Source organism: Grampus griseus, assembly GCF_964374135.1.
Source record: "Grampus griseus genome assembly, chromosome: 1".
Classification (NCBI taxonomy): domain Eukaryota; kingdom Metazoa; phylum Chordata; class Mammalia; order Artiodactyla; family Delphinidae; genus Grampus; species Grampus griseus.
Window position 1 is genome coordinate 143,836,712 of NC_139017.1, and position 14,699 is coordinate 143,851,410.

Sequence of the window (14,699 nt, forward strand, 5' to 3'; positions counted from 1 at the left end):
GCAGTGGTTGAGAGTCCGCCTGCCGATGCAGGGGACATGGGTTCGTGCCCCGGTCCGGGAAGATCCCCCATGCCGCGGAGCGGCTGGGCCCGTGAGCCATGGCCGCTGAGCCTGCGCGTCCAGAGCCTGTGCTCCACAACAGGAGAGGCCACAACAGTGAGAGGCCCGCGTACCACAAAAAAAAAAAAAAAAAAAAAAGTATCAGACAGAATGGTGTGTTAACTGCCTGCCAGATAAACTTGGATCAGTCAGATACAAGAAATTAGAACAAGTAAGAAGATAAATGCCTGTCCTTTCTTGCTTTATTTCCTAATTTCCCCCCTCACTCTTGCTGTCTAAATTGCCACCCTACTCCAATAAACATTTAGTAATAATTTGGACATGGGCTCTTTTTTCTAGGGATCCTAAAGAGAGAAAACAAAACAAACAAACAAACAAAAAAAACACTGCTTAAGTATGGAGTTACATATTAGCATGCTGGAATTAGGAACATGTATTTGGTTTCATATACTCAACAGTTAAGCAACATCTGGTTCATGAAGAATCCCAAATATGTCAATAAATAAAATGCTAGATTTTACCTGCTGGAAAACGGAGTGCATAAATGCAAAATACAAGCTGTGTAAATCTGTTTTGAGATGCGTGTTTTACAATACAAGAATATAAAATAATGTATTAAAGGAGAGAAAAGTTACAGGTAAGGTGTCTCTTGCAGTGATTTAATATATCCATTTAAAAAATAAGTGGAATTGGAAAGAGTGTGATAGATGAAAGCAGTGTCAAAGAGTAGGGGTAGATATCTGCAAAACATCAACTGATTAAGGGCTCATATCAAAATTTTAATTATAAAAATTATTTTTAAGGTAGATATGCTGAAAGAAAAATAGTTAAAGGACCTGAACAATCTCAGTATAGAAAATACCCAAATAGCAGTAAAGATAAGAAAAGGTAGAGACCCTCGTTAAGAATCAGGAAAATGCATGTTAAAACCACAATGCAATATCACACTCACTAGAATGGGTACCGTAAAAAAGGCTGAAAATACCAAGTTTCGATGAGGCTGTGGTGTAATGTGGTGTAATGCAGTGTACAAGGCATTTCTCATGTTCATGGCTGGTGAGAGTACAGTGGTGGGATGATATTTGAAGGCACTTTAGCATCTTCTACTAGAGTTGAAAATAAACACAGCCTATGATCCAGCAATTCTACTTTAGGAACATAATCAATAGAAATGTATGCACAAACGCACAAAAGACATATAGAATAAATTTCCAGATAACATTATTGGTAATAACTAAACTGGAACAATACAATAAGCCTAAACATACAAGCCAAGAGGGAGAAAAGGAGGAGGAGCTGCAGCCTCACAGACTTACTGAGTTACTCCTGCAGAAAGTGGGGAGAGAGAGGGAAAAGCAGGGGAGGGGGATGGCACGGCCGTTTATCTGTCTGTCTCCTCATCCACTCTCCCCCTTGTTCTGCTCACTCCTGGTGTCAGCCTATCCTCCTTCCCAAACCCTCCCATTCCCCTGGTGGAGCGCCCCCTTCACTTTCCTTCTCGTCTTCTGTGTTTCTCCTCTCTTTCTTCCCTTCCCCCTCTAGTATTGCCACCTTCTCTCCTACACACACGCAGGCATATAAACGTAGGTTTTGGATGCTGTCTGCCTGTTGACCCCACTATTTTCATGTTTCCAACAGGTTTTTCTTCCCCCAGTCCCTCAGCTGCTGCCGCTGCGGCTCAGGAGGTCAGATCTGCCACTGATGGTAATACCAGCACCACCCCGCCCACCTCTGCCAAGAAGAGAAAGTTAAAGAGCAGCAGTAGCGGCAGTAACAGTAGTAACGACAGAGAAGACTTTGATTCCAACTCTCCCTTCTCTTCCACTCCTTTACAACCCAGGGATTTGGCATCCCCTTTAACCCCGTCCTTCTCCTGCCTGGGGGTTTCAGTGGCCGCTCCCAGCCACGTACGGATACAGAAGAAGCTGCGTTTTGAAGACACCCTGGGGTGTGTAGGGTTTGATGCGAAGATGGCTGAGGAGTCCTCCTCCTCCTCTTCACCTTCACCAACTGCTGCAACATCTCAGCAGCAGCAGCTTAAAAATAAGGTATATTAATCTCTTCTGTGGCTTCAGTGCATCACTCAAACGGCCTAGCCCAATCTTCTACCACTGTCTCTAGCTTTGCTAACAGCAAGCCTGGCTCTGCTAAGAAGTCAGTGGTCAAGAACTTTAAAGATAAGCCTACATTACCAGAAAGCGACACAGATGAAACATGGCAGAAACTGAAGAAAGCAGTGGAAGCTAACCCAGGATAGTACTTCGATTAAGAACAGTTTAGAAGAACTCTCTGTTCTTACAAGATTTCTGCAAACTTGTGCAAACAGCTGAGACAGATTTGTGAAGATCACATGAAAGCACAAATTCATCAGTTCAGAGAGGATTCACTGGATAGAGTTCTTTTTCTAAAGAAGATCGATAGATGTTGGCAAAACCATTGCAGACAAATGATCATGATCAGTAGCAGTTTTTTTGTTTCTGGATAGGACTTACGTTCTTCAAAATTCAATGCTACCGGGCTTCCCTGGTGGCGCAGTGGTTGGGGGTCCGCCTGCCGATGCAGGAGATACGGGTTCGTGCCCCGATCCGTGCATGCGCGGAGCGGCTGGGCCCGTGAGCCATGGCCACTGAGCCTGCGCGTCCGGAGCCTGTGCTCCGCAACGGGAGAGGCCACAGCAGTGGGAGGCCCATGTACCGCAAAAAAAAAAAAAAAAAAAAATTCAATGACCCTCCATTTGGGAAAGGAATAGTGAAGCAATTGATAGAAGTTTACTCCAAAGCCTTTTAAGCATGCTCTCTGATTTGCAAATTTATCAGGATTCTTTTGAACAACGATTTTTGGAAGAAACTAACCGACTCTACGCAGCTGAAGGCCAAAAATTAATGCAGGAAAGAGAGGTTCCTGAATATCTTCATCATGTTAACAAACGTCTAGAAAAAGAAGCAGACAGACTTATTACTTACTTAGATCAGACCACCCAAAAGTCATTAATTGCTACTGTGGAAAAACAACTTCTAGGTGAACACTTAACAGCGATTCTTCAGAAAGATTTAAATAAACTCCTTGATGAAAACCGAATTCAAGATTTATCTCACCTGTATCAGCTCTTCAGTAAAGTTCGAGGTGGCATTCAGATTCTCTTGCAGCAAAGGATTGAATACATTAAGGCATTTGGTAGCACTGTTGTAATTAATCCTGAAAAGGATAAAACCATGGTTCAAGAATTGCTGGCTTTTAAGGATAAGGTTGACCATATAATTGATACCTGTTTCCTGAAGAATGAAAAACGTTTCAATGCCATGAAAGAAGCATTTGAAACATTCATTAACAAAAGACCAAACAAACCTGCTGAACTTATATCTAAGTATGCAGATTCAAAGCTTCTCGCAGGCAACAAAGAAGCTACAGATGAAGAACTTGAGAAAATTTGGATAAGATTATGATTATATTTATTTATTTATTTATTTTGCGGTACGCGGGCCTCTCACTGTTGTGGCCTCTCCCGTTGTGGAGCACAGGCTCCGGACGCGCAGGCTCAGCGGCCATGGCTCACGGGCCCAGCCACTCCGCGGCATGTGGGATCTTCCCGGACTGGGGCACGAACCCGTGTCCCCTGCATCGGCAGGCGGACTCTCAACCACTGCACCACCAGGGCAGCCCCTACGATTATATTTAGATTCATCTATGGCAAGCATGTTTTTGAGGCCCTTCTATAAGAAAGGTTTAGCCAAGCGCCTGCTGGGAAGAGTGCATCTGTGGATGCTGAAAAATCAATGCTGTCCAAACGCAAACATGAATGTGGAGCTTCTTTCACCAGCAAACTTGAAGGAACGTTTAAAGACATGGAACTTTCTAAAGACATCCTGATTCAATTCAAACAGTATATGCAGAACCAGAATGTACCTGGGAATATTGAATTAACTGTGAACATCCTGACGGTGCGTTATTGGCCAACGTATGTGCCTGTGGAAGTTCATTTACCACCACAGATGGTAAAATTTCAGGAGATTTTCAAGACCTTTTACCTAGGCAAACATAGTGGCGGGAAACTTCAGTGGCAGGCAACCCTAGGACACTGTGTGCTAAAGGTAGAATTTAAAGAGGGTAAAAAGGAACTCCAGTTCTCTCTTTTTCAAACACTGGTGCTGCTAATGTTTAATGAGGGAGAGGAGTTAACTTTAGAAGAGATCAAGCAGGCTACGGGAATAGAGGCTGGAGAGTTAAGGAGAACACTGCAGTCATTGGCCTGTGGCAAACCTAGAGTTCTGATGAAAAATCCAAAGGGTAAAGCTATAGGAGATGGTGACAAGTTCATTTGTAATGATGATTTCAAGCACAAACATTTCAGGATAAAGATCAATCAAATTCAGGTGAAAGAAACGGTTGAGGAACAAGCAAGCACTACAGAAAGAGTATTTCAAGACAGACAGTATCAAATTGACGCTGCAATTGTTCAAATTATGAAGATAAGAAAGACAGCCACAATCTTCTTGTTTCAGAAGTGTACAACCAGTTGAAATTTCCAGTAAAACCTGCTGATCTTAAGAAGAGAATAGAATCCTTAATTGACCGGGACTACATGGAAAGAGATAAAGAAAATCCAAACCAGTACAATTATGTTGCATAAAATGTTGGCCTTGGAGCATTTGGTGTCATAAGCAGTAGCCAGTGGATAAAGTAACCTGTTATTATTTGCCTTCTTTTATACTACCAATGACCAGATGAAGCAGTGTAATGGAAATAGTTGAGTGACTTTTCAGTGGTTAACATGCCCATTTAAAGAGTAATACTTACCTTTAAGAAGAATGTTGTTGAACTCTTTGCATGTTATTTAGTATGATGTGCAGAAAACTCTTAAGAAAGTACCTGTTCTTCATGATTACTATTTGGAACTGGGGAAGAGGTCCCTATGGCTATTTAAAAAAGAGGAGGGATGTTCTTATGTACCATTAATTATGAAGCAAAAGGTTTATTTGCTTAAAATGTCATTTAAAGACACTTAAACTGCATGCAAACTTTATTTACTGTACAGAGTACTGGATGTATTTATAAATAGAAAAACCACCCTGGACTTGGTTGTTCACCTGTTTTGTGATTTCCCTTGAAGAGAAAAATAAGTTGTCATAGCTATTGATATTTTACTAAGTAATGTTCTGTTACACTGAAAGGGATGTTTTTAAAAACTTTATTTGGAAACAAGTTTTCAAGCAGAGGGACAGTTGCTTACGTGGTCTTGTATACACACAACCTAAAAGGTTCCCATGGGATGTATGTATATGATTCAGCCCTGAGTTTACTGTGCTGATTAACAGGTACTTATAAAAATAGCTGAAATAGAAAATTGCTGGTCAGTTGTACTAGAAGAACATGGTAGGAGAGAAAAATCCAACTCTTTCTTCATATTAAAAATGAATATAATATGAACATCACAAAAGAGAACAAAACCCACGTGTTTTGTAACTTTTTACAAGAGCAAAAATTCATAAACTAGTTTTCAACTTCCTTTAGACGTTAATGTTGTTTGGACAGTTTTGTCTTTAACTTGGACCAATTGTAGATTCTTACAGGCTTCCTGGGATTTAGCATTCCTATTTTCCCTACCAAAGTTTTTTTTTGGAAGCACCTCAACTCTCCTTTTTGTTGGCATATAAGCATTTCCTATCATCCTTATTTTAACTTCCTAAAGCCCTAGATAGAACTAGATCCTTCCTCATTTCCCCCACACACCCTCTAGTTCGGAATTTCAAATTCTGTATTATGCTGATATTATTCCTTTCAAACTTGCTTGAAGATAAAGAGTTCTCATAGCCACTGGACACCGACTTTTCAGGGGAATGTCCTGGGATTGTTCATACATAGAAAATAGCAAAAGTACTGTTTTTCAAATTGATAATGTGAGTAGAAGTCTTCTCTTTTACCATCAGTGGTCTTTTGTTTTTGGGTTTTGGGTTTTGTTTTGCTTCCTTGTTTGTTTTTCCATGAAGCTTTGAAGGGAATTGATCTTGGAGGAGAAGCAGAAATTTTGTTTTAATTTTTTATTTTTTGCGGTACGCAGGCCTCTCACTGCTGTGGCCTCTCCCGTTGCGGAGCACAGGCTCCGGACACGCAGGCCCAACGGCCATGGCTCACGGGCCCAGCCGCTCCGCGCATGCACGGATCGGGGCACGAACCCGTATCCCCTGCATCGGCAGGTGGACTCCCAACCACTGCGCCACCAGGGAAGCCCTGTTTTAATTTTTTAAAAATTCAGAACTGCTTTAATGCTTTTTGCAACAGTGTAATTCCTTGACTATTTGGAACCATTAGGAAGAATACCTCGGTCCTAACCCTCAACTGAGACTTTTGGCTCTTGTGTTTGCTATTGACTGTTTTCTTGAGTTATCAAAGAACTGTAACCAGCTATTTTTTTAAGAAGTTGCCTGTTTTCTTTATAATTGCATCAACTTACACACTATTGTCCAACAATATGTGGTATTTAGAATGCCTTCCTAACTATTTTTGAGCAGCCATTGCCTGTTTTTTCTTAGCGCCTCCCTGGTTTCCTTACATGAACTTATCTGACAAGGAAATGCAGCCATTTTGTTTGCCCTCTCTCCATACTGGACCATCTAAGTCAATATTCTAACTCATCCCTGATGGTCTGTGAGATACGTAGACTGTTCCACCAGACTCGATAATTACTCTTAAGGAATTTTTAGGTAGAACTGGTATTATTAGGAGACTCTTGGTGTCACCTTTGTTATCTTGAAAGCTGGTCCCTTCCCTGAGGCTCTTAAGTTTTTGAAAACTTGATGCTATTTCAGCTGAAAAAATTGGTGAGACTATTAAACAAATTGAGGGGAGCTGTTTAAGAAATTGAAAAGTAATCACAAACAACATTGGATAATTGTGACTTTCAGTTCTGTATCAGTTGAATTTTTGTGCTCTTTTCCCTGTGTACGTGGTGGTTCTATTTTTCTCCAATAAAACTTTTATTTAAAAAACAAACAAACAAACAACAACAAAAAAAATACAAGCCCAAATAATATCAACATCCAGCAAACAATTTCACAAACATAATGTTAATAACTGACTTTTTATTAATCAATTTGTTTAAATTGCTTATAATTCATAATAATTTAGCCATATGTTCTTTTGAGTTTTTAATACAAATATCATATTTTCTGAATATACTTAATTTTTTTTAATTAAAAAGTCAAGTCTATTCAAAATATTCTGTACAGTCAATGCTCTTTCAGTCAAAATTTTGACTTTTTTTTTGTTGTTTTGTTTTGTTTTATATTATGAATCTTAAAAGGATGACTAAAATATATATAGAACAGTAATGGGCCAAAAAGAGCAAAGATTCTTCTGAAGAAGAAAAATAATGTAAGAAAACCTAAATTAAATGATATCAAGACTTAATTATAAAGCTACTCTAATTGAAAGAATTGTGAAGTTAGTGTTGATATAGACAAATAGATAAATCAACAAAATGGAGATCCCAATATCATACCCAAACATATGGAAACCTGATTCATGATAGGACTAGGATTGCACATCAATGAAGAAAGAATTACTGTTCTGTGAATGGTACTGAAACAACTTCACAGGAAAAGCAGAGCCTTAGAATCTCCACTTCACACCACACACAAATGTGTCCCGAATGGATCAAATTAACAAAGATTAATCCTTTGTGAAAGCCAAATCTATGCAAATGTTAGACCATTTTATAACAGCAAACTTCATGAACTTGAAATATGAACAAATTCCTTTTATTCATATGAATAAAATGTCAATGGCAAATTAAATTCAAGTCCATTAAATTTAATAGTGTTTATATCTAAAGACATTATAAAGTAAAATGATAAGCCCTGATAAAGAAGAAGACATTTACAACAACAAGAGCTCAAAAGGCTCAATATCTAAAATATATTAATTACTCCTTGCCATACAAATTGCTAGTTGTCTCTTAACAGAGACAATTCTGTCTTTCTTCCTTACTTCAAAAGAACATCCAGTGTTTATGGAGTAACTTGGACAACTCAAAGATTGCAATTTTCAGATTCCTTGCAGCCAGGTTAGACTATAGGACTGACTTCTGGTAAATGCGATATAAACAGAACTGTAAAGAATTTTCTTCAATCCCTAAATTCAGGAGGCACATCTTCCCTTCCTCCTTAGAGCCAGACTGAAGGCCATCCTATGGCTATATCTCAGATAGAACTCGGACCTTGAAGTGGAAGAGGCTGAAGATGGAGCAGCAAGTAAAGTAGAAGCTTGGTTCCTTAACTTTATGAAGCTGTCCCACCAGCCTTGGAAACCAGCTTTGGTCTTCTTTTACCTCATTTAATTTACATGTCTTTTTTTCTTAAATGGGTTGCAGTTACATGGTTGTTCAGTTTATTGTTATTCTTTATAATACAAATATATTATACATAATATTTATACTAATTCAATATCTATCTTTAAAGTTTTCTTAAACAAGATGAAAGGCCAAAGGCAAGCATCTCAAGAATGGTAAGCCAGCTTCCCAAAATTCTTTAAAGACCTAGGTTCCTTCCAGATACAGTAATTTGAATGTATCTCACCCACCCATAAACATACACATATGGGCTAACAATCACTGAAATTATATCTTATATGTGTGGGAGATTTATATTCATGATTTATAAAGTAATGAAACTTATATTAATATGTATACACAAACATATATACACATATGTATATATAAAATGAATCAACTCATTAAATTTTGTTTAAATTCTCAGAGTTATTTTAGTTACTTAGGGCATAATCTTGGCTTCTACTCTATCTAGAAATGGAACAATTAGTTTACTCTATTTTAGGGATATCTTGAACATAGGCAGTATTTTTTACTATTATCATCAATCAAAAGGAATGAGTAGCATATACTTGTTGCTACTTAGCACACGTATAACTATTTCTGTTTATTACCTCCTTTCTAATGAAAGTTGAAGGAAGTCTACTCTTTAAAGTAATAGAGACCTACCATACATATTACGTATTACTTTTCTTAACTTCTAAAGCTAACTGCTCTATAAGGAAAGAAGTGAAAAAGGAGCAAAAACCACCCTTCCTTCCCCCAAAAAGACAAACAAAACAAAACAAAACACAGAATAAAAAGAACCTAAGGTCAAGAGCATTGGATAACATTCTATGCAGCTCAAAGCAAAGGAGTAATGAAAGAGATGGAACGAATAAATGCATCTCAAATTTTCCCATTTACTTGTTCCCAGAGAACAGAGCACGGGTCTAAGAAGGACTCCAGGCCCTTCAGAAAGAACCTCATCCAAATGCCTTGTAGATCTATGCACGGATCAGTTGGGCTCCTACTGCCACAGAAACCACTAGCAGATGGGCTATCATCACATAGCACAACCAGCAGGACCTTCTGTAAGAACCCCAGTGGATGCCTACGAGCAACTTCTTATTTTTCAAGCCTAATATGATTTCCCCTCACAAGAGAAATGTGAAAGTGGCAACTTCACCCAGTGTGTAGGACTGCTTGTTCAAACTCATTTTTACCATCAGGAATCAACAATTTCCAAGCAAGAATAGGTTTCAACTTGACTTGCCTCTCCTTGAAAGTAAAGAATGAAACAGTGTTTGTTATGTATCATATAATCTGGATCAATTTAAACTATCTGTGAAGGAGAAATTACACTGTAATGCCTTAAGAATATTATATCAAGGAATATTGTGATTATAGTCTTTGAAAATGGAAATAGGAAGAATCTTCCTTATCTTGATAAAGGCTATCAATAAAAATCTCCATAAACATTTTAATGAGAAAAAAATCTTTGTAATTTTTCTCTTTAAATCTAAATAATTAAAGGTTTTTTATCTAACACAATAAGAAAATAAAGCTGTCAACGTAGCACCAGTATGAGAAAGGAAGGAGAAAAATGAACAAACGTGGATGACATAATTTACATGGAAAGTAATAAGAAAATAGAAAAATACAAATAAATTTGAAAAAATAGTACTCCTTTTCTCCAGATTAAGTTAACTTAAAAAATGTGTGAGGGGGCTTCCCTGGTGGCGCAGTGGTTGAGAGTCCGCCTGCCGATGCAGGGGACACGGGTTCGTGCCCCGGTCTGGGAGGATCCCACATGTCGTGGAGCAGCTGGGCCCGTGAGCCATGGCCGCTAAGCCTGCGCATCCGGAGCCTGTGCTCCACAATGGGAGAGGCCACAGCAGTGAGAGGCCCACGTACCGCAAAAAAAAAAAAAATGTGAGATCTATTTGGAATTTTAAGAAGATTTTTCTAAACTTAAGCAACTGGATAACAATATCATGTTCATGGAGGAGAAAAATATTAACATTTTAAAGATAAAATTTGCCTTCATATTACTCTATAGACCATAAAATTCTAATACAATGCTAGCAGAATATTAGGAGCAATAGGGTAGTTTAATCTCAAAATTGTGTGGAAGAATTAACATTTACTAATAACTAAGATAATTATAAAACAATAAAGAGAAAGGTTTTAAATTCACTGTGCCAGATATTAACATATATAATAAAGCCAGTTAAAAAAAAAACAAAAAACAGAGGGGCTTCCCTGGTAGTGCGGTGGTTGAGAGTCCTCCTGCTGATGCAGGGGACACGGGTTCGTGCCCCAGTCCGGGAAGATCCCACATGCCACGGAGTGGCTAGGCCCATGAGCCATGGCTGCTGAGCCTGCGCGTCTGGAGCCTGTGCTCCACAATGGGAGAGGCCACAACAGTGAGAGGCCCGCGTACTGAAAAAAAACAAAAACAAAACAAAAACACAGAGTGGTATTGGTGCAAAAAAGACAAATCCAAATGGAACCGATTAGAGAGTTGAGAAAAATGTGGTATTTGATATAAGTGGCGTATGTAGGTCTTTCTTCATTTGTCCCCTCAGATGCATTCTCTCCTTCTTTTCTTTACTCGGTAGCTTGCAGGGCTGACCTCTACCAAGTCTGTCACCTGGGGCCCCTTCTCTTCTGGCCTATGAGAGTCATCAGTGGAAGACTGAAGGATGGGAAGAAAAAGAGGCCAAAGCATCTCTTTCCTTGCTCCCTTCCTGTTTTGTTGCCACACTTCGTCAACGGGCTCATCTCCCTACAATTATAGCTCTTGTGCATGCCTCATCACCCAGGGCTCTAGATCGCCAAGGCTCTGGCAACACTCTTTTTCAACCTTTGTCATTAATGCTGAGGATAAGTTCCCACTGTAGACAGACCTTGAGAATCTTGTTGGCTCACATAATTCCAATCACTCTTCTTTCTTTTTTTTTAACATCTTTATTGGAATATAATTTCTCTATATTGTTGTGTTAGTTTCTGCTGTATAACAAAGTGAATATGTTTGTTTTTTGTTTTTTACATATATGTTTACATATATCTCCATATACACTCCCTCTTGCGCCTCCCGCCTACACTCCTTATCCCACCCCTCTAGGTTGCCGCAAAGCACCAAGCTGATCTCCCTGTGCTATGCAGCAGATTCCCACTAGCTATCGGTTTTACATTTGGTAGTGTATGTATGTCAATGCTACTCTCTCACTTCACATCAGCTTACAATTCCCCCTCCCCATGTTCTCAAGTCCATTCTCTATGTCTGCATCTTTATTCCAGTCCCACCCCTAGGTTCATCAGAAACTTTTTTTTTAGGTTCCATATATATGTGTTAGCATACAGTATTGTTTTTCTCTTTCTGACTTACTTTACTCTGTATGACACACTCTAGGTCCATCCATCTCACTACAAATAACTCAGTTTCATTTCTTTTTAATGGCTGAGTAATGCTCCATTGTATATATGTGCCACATATTCTTTATCCATTAATCCAATGATGGACACTTAGGTTGCTTGCATGTCCTGCCTATTACAAATAGTGCTGCTATGAACATTTTGGTACATGACCCTTCCTGAATTATGGTTTTTCTCAGGGTATATGCCCAGTAGTGGGATTGCTGGGTCATATGGTAACTCTATTTTTAGTTTTTTAAGGAACCTCCATACTGTTCTCCATAGTGGCTGTACCAATTCACATTCCCACCAGCAGTGCAAGAGCATTCCACTTTCTCCACACCCTTTCCAGCATTTATTGTTTCTAGATTTTTTGAAGATGGCCATTCTGACCCGTGTGAGATGATATCTCATTGGAGTTTTGATTTGCATTTCTCTAATGATTAATGATGTTGAGCATTCTTTCATGTGTTTGTTGGCAAACCGTATATCTTCTTTGGAAAAATGTCTATTTAGGTCTTCTGCCCATTTTTGGATTGGGTTGTTTGTTTTTCTGTTATTGAGCTGCATGAGCTGCTTGTAAATTTTGGAGATTAATCCTTTCTCAGTTGCTGCATTTGCAAATATTTTCTCCCATTCTGAGGGTTGTCTTTCGGTCTTGTTTATGGTTTCCTTTGCTGTGCAAAAGCTTTGAAGTTTCATTAGGTCCCACTTGTTTATTTTTTGTTTGTTTGTTTTTTACATCTTTATTGGAGTATAATTGCTTGACAATGGTGTGTTAGCTTCTGCTTTATAACAAAGTGAATCGGTTATACGTATACATATGTTCCCATATCTCTTCCCTCTTGCGTCTCCCTCCCTCGCACCCTCCTTATCCCACTCCTCCAGGCGGTCACAAAGCACCGAGCTGATCTCCCTGTGCTATGCAGCTGCTTCCCACTAGCTATCTACCTCATGTTTGGTAGTGTGTATATGTCCGTGCCTCTCTCCCGCTTTGTCACAGTTTACACTTCCCCCTCCCCATATCCTCAAGTCCATTCTCTAGTAGGTCTGTGTCTTCATTCCTGTCTTACCCCAGGCTCCCCATGACATTTTTTTTCTTAAATTCCATATATATGTGTTAGCATACGGCACCTGTTCTTCTCCTTCCGACTCACTTCACTCTGCATGACAGACTCTAGGTCCATCCACCTCACTACAAATACCTCAATTGCGTTTCTTTTTATGGCCGAGTAACATTCCATTGTATATACGTCCAACATCTTCTTTAATCATTCATCTGATGATGGACACTTAGGTTGTTTCCATATCCGGGCCACTGTAAATAGAGTTGCAATGAACATTTTGGTACATGACTCTTTTTGAATTATGGTTTTTCTCAGGGTATATGCCCAGTAGTAGGATTGCTGGGTCATATGGTAGTTCTATTTTTAGTTTTTTAAGGAACCTCCATATTGTTCTCCATAGTGGCTGTACCAATTCACATTCCCACCAGCAGTACAAGAGCGTTCCATTTTCTCCACACCCTCTCCAGCATTTATTGTCTCTAGATTTTTTGAAGATGGCCATTCTGACCGGTGTGAGATGATATCTCATTGGAGTTTTGATTTGCATTTCTCTAATGATTAATGATGTTGAGCATTCTTTCATGTGTTTGTTGGCAATCTGTATATCTTCTTTGGAAAAATGTCTGTTTAGGTCTTCTGCCCATTTTGGATTGGGTTGTTTGTTTTTTTGATATTGAGCTGCATGAGCTGCTTGTAAATTTTGGAGATTAATCCTTTGTCAGTTGCTTCATTTGCAAATATTTTCTCCCATGCTGAGGGTTGTCTTTTGGTCTTGTTTATGGTTTCCTTTGCTGTGCAAAAGCTTTGAAGTTTCATTAGGTCCCATTTGTTTATTTTTGTTTTTGTTTCCATTTCTCTAGGAGGTGGGTCAAAAAGGAACTTGCTGTGATTTATGTCATAGAGTGTTCTGCCTATGTTTTCCTCTAAGAGTTTGATAGTTTCTGACCTTACATTTAGGTCTTTAATCCATTTTGAGATTATTTTTGTGTATGGTGTTAGGGAGTGATCTAATCTCATACTTTTACATGTACCTGTCCAGTTTTCCCAGCACCACTTATTGAAGACGCTGTCCTTTCTCCACTACATTCCTGCCTCCTTTATCAAAGATAAGATGACCATATGTGCGTGGGTTTATCTCTGGGCTTTCTATCCCGTTCCATTGATCTATCTTTCTGTTTTTGTGCCAGTACCATACTGTCTTGATTACTGTAGCTTTGTAGTATAGTCTGAAGTCAGGGAGCCTGATTCCTCCAGCTCCGTATTTCATTCTCAAGGTTGCTTTGGCTATTCAGGGTCTTTTGTGCTTCCATACAAATGGTGAAATTTTTTGTTCTAGTTCTGTGAAAACTGCCAGTGGTAGTTTGATAGGAATTGCATTGAATCTATAGATTGCTTTGGGTAGTAGAGTCATTTTCACAATGTTGATTCTTCCAATCCAAGAACATGGTATATCTCTCCATCTATTTGTATCATCTTTAATTTCTTTCATCAGTGTCATAATTTTCTGCATCAGGTCTTTTATCTCCTTAGGTAGGTTTATTCCTAGATATTTTATTCTTTTTGTTGCAATAGTAAATGGGAGTGTTTTCTTAAATTCACTTTCAAATTTTTCATCATTAGTGTATAGGAATGCCAGAGATTTCTGTGCATTAATTTTGTATCCTGCTACTTTACTAAATTCATTGATTAGCTCTAGTATATTTCTGGTAGCATCTTTAGGATTCTCTATGTATAGTATCATGTCATCTGCAAACAGTGACAGCTTTACTTCTTCTTTTCTGACTTGGATTCCTTTTATTTCCTTTTCTTCTCTGATTGCTGTAGCTAACACTTCCAAAACTATGTTGAAT

The 14,699-nt window shown here is 38.8% G+C and overlaps 1 pseudogene across 1 annotated transcript; it reads left to right on the forward strand.

Annotated features, from left to right (window-relative positions):
- The first annotated feature begins 1,685 nt into the window (after positions 1-1,685).
- Positions 1,686-4,687, forward strand: LOC309831166 (cullin-4B-like; annotated as a pseudogene). Its single transcript has 3 exons — positions 1,686-2,594; positions 2,736-3,531; positions 3,737-4,687. The product of its transcript is annotated as a cullin-4B-like (transcript).
- The last annotated feature ends 10,012 nt before the right edge of the window (positions 4,688-14,699 follow it).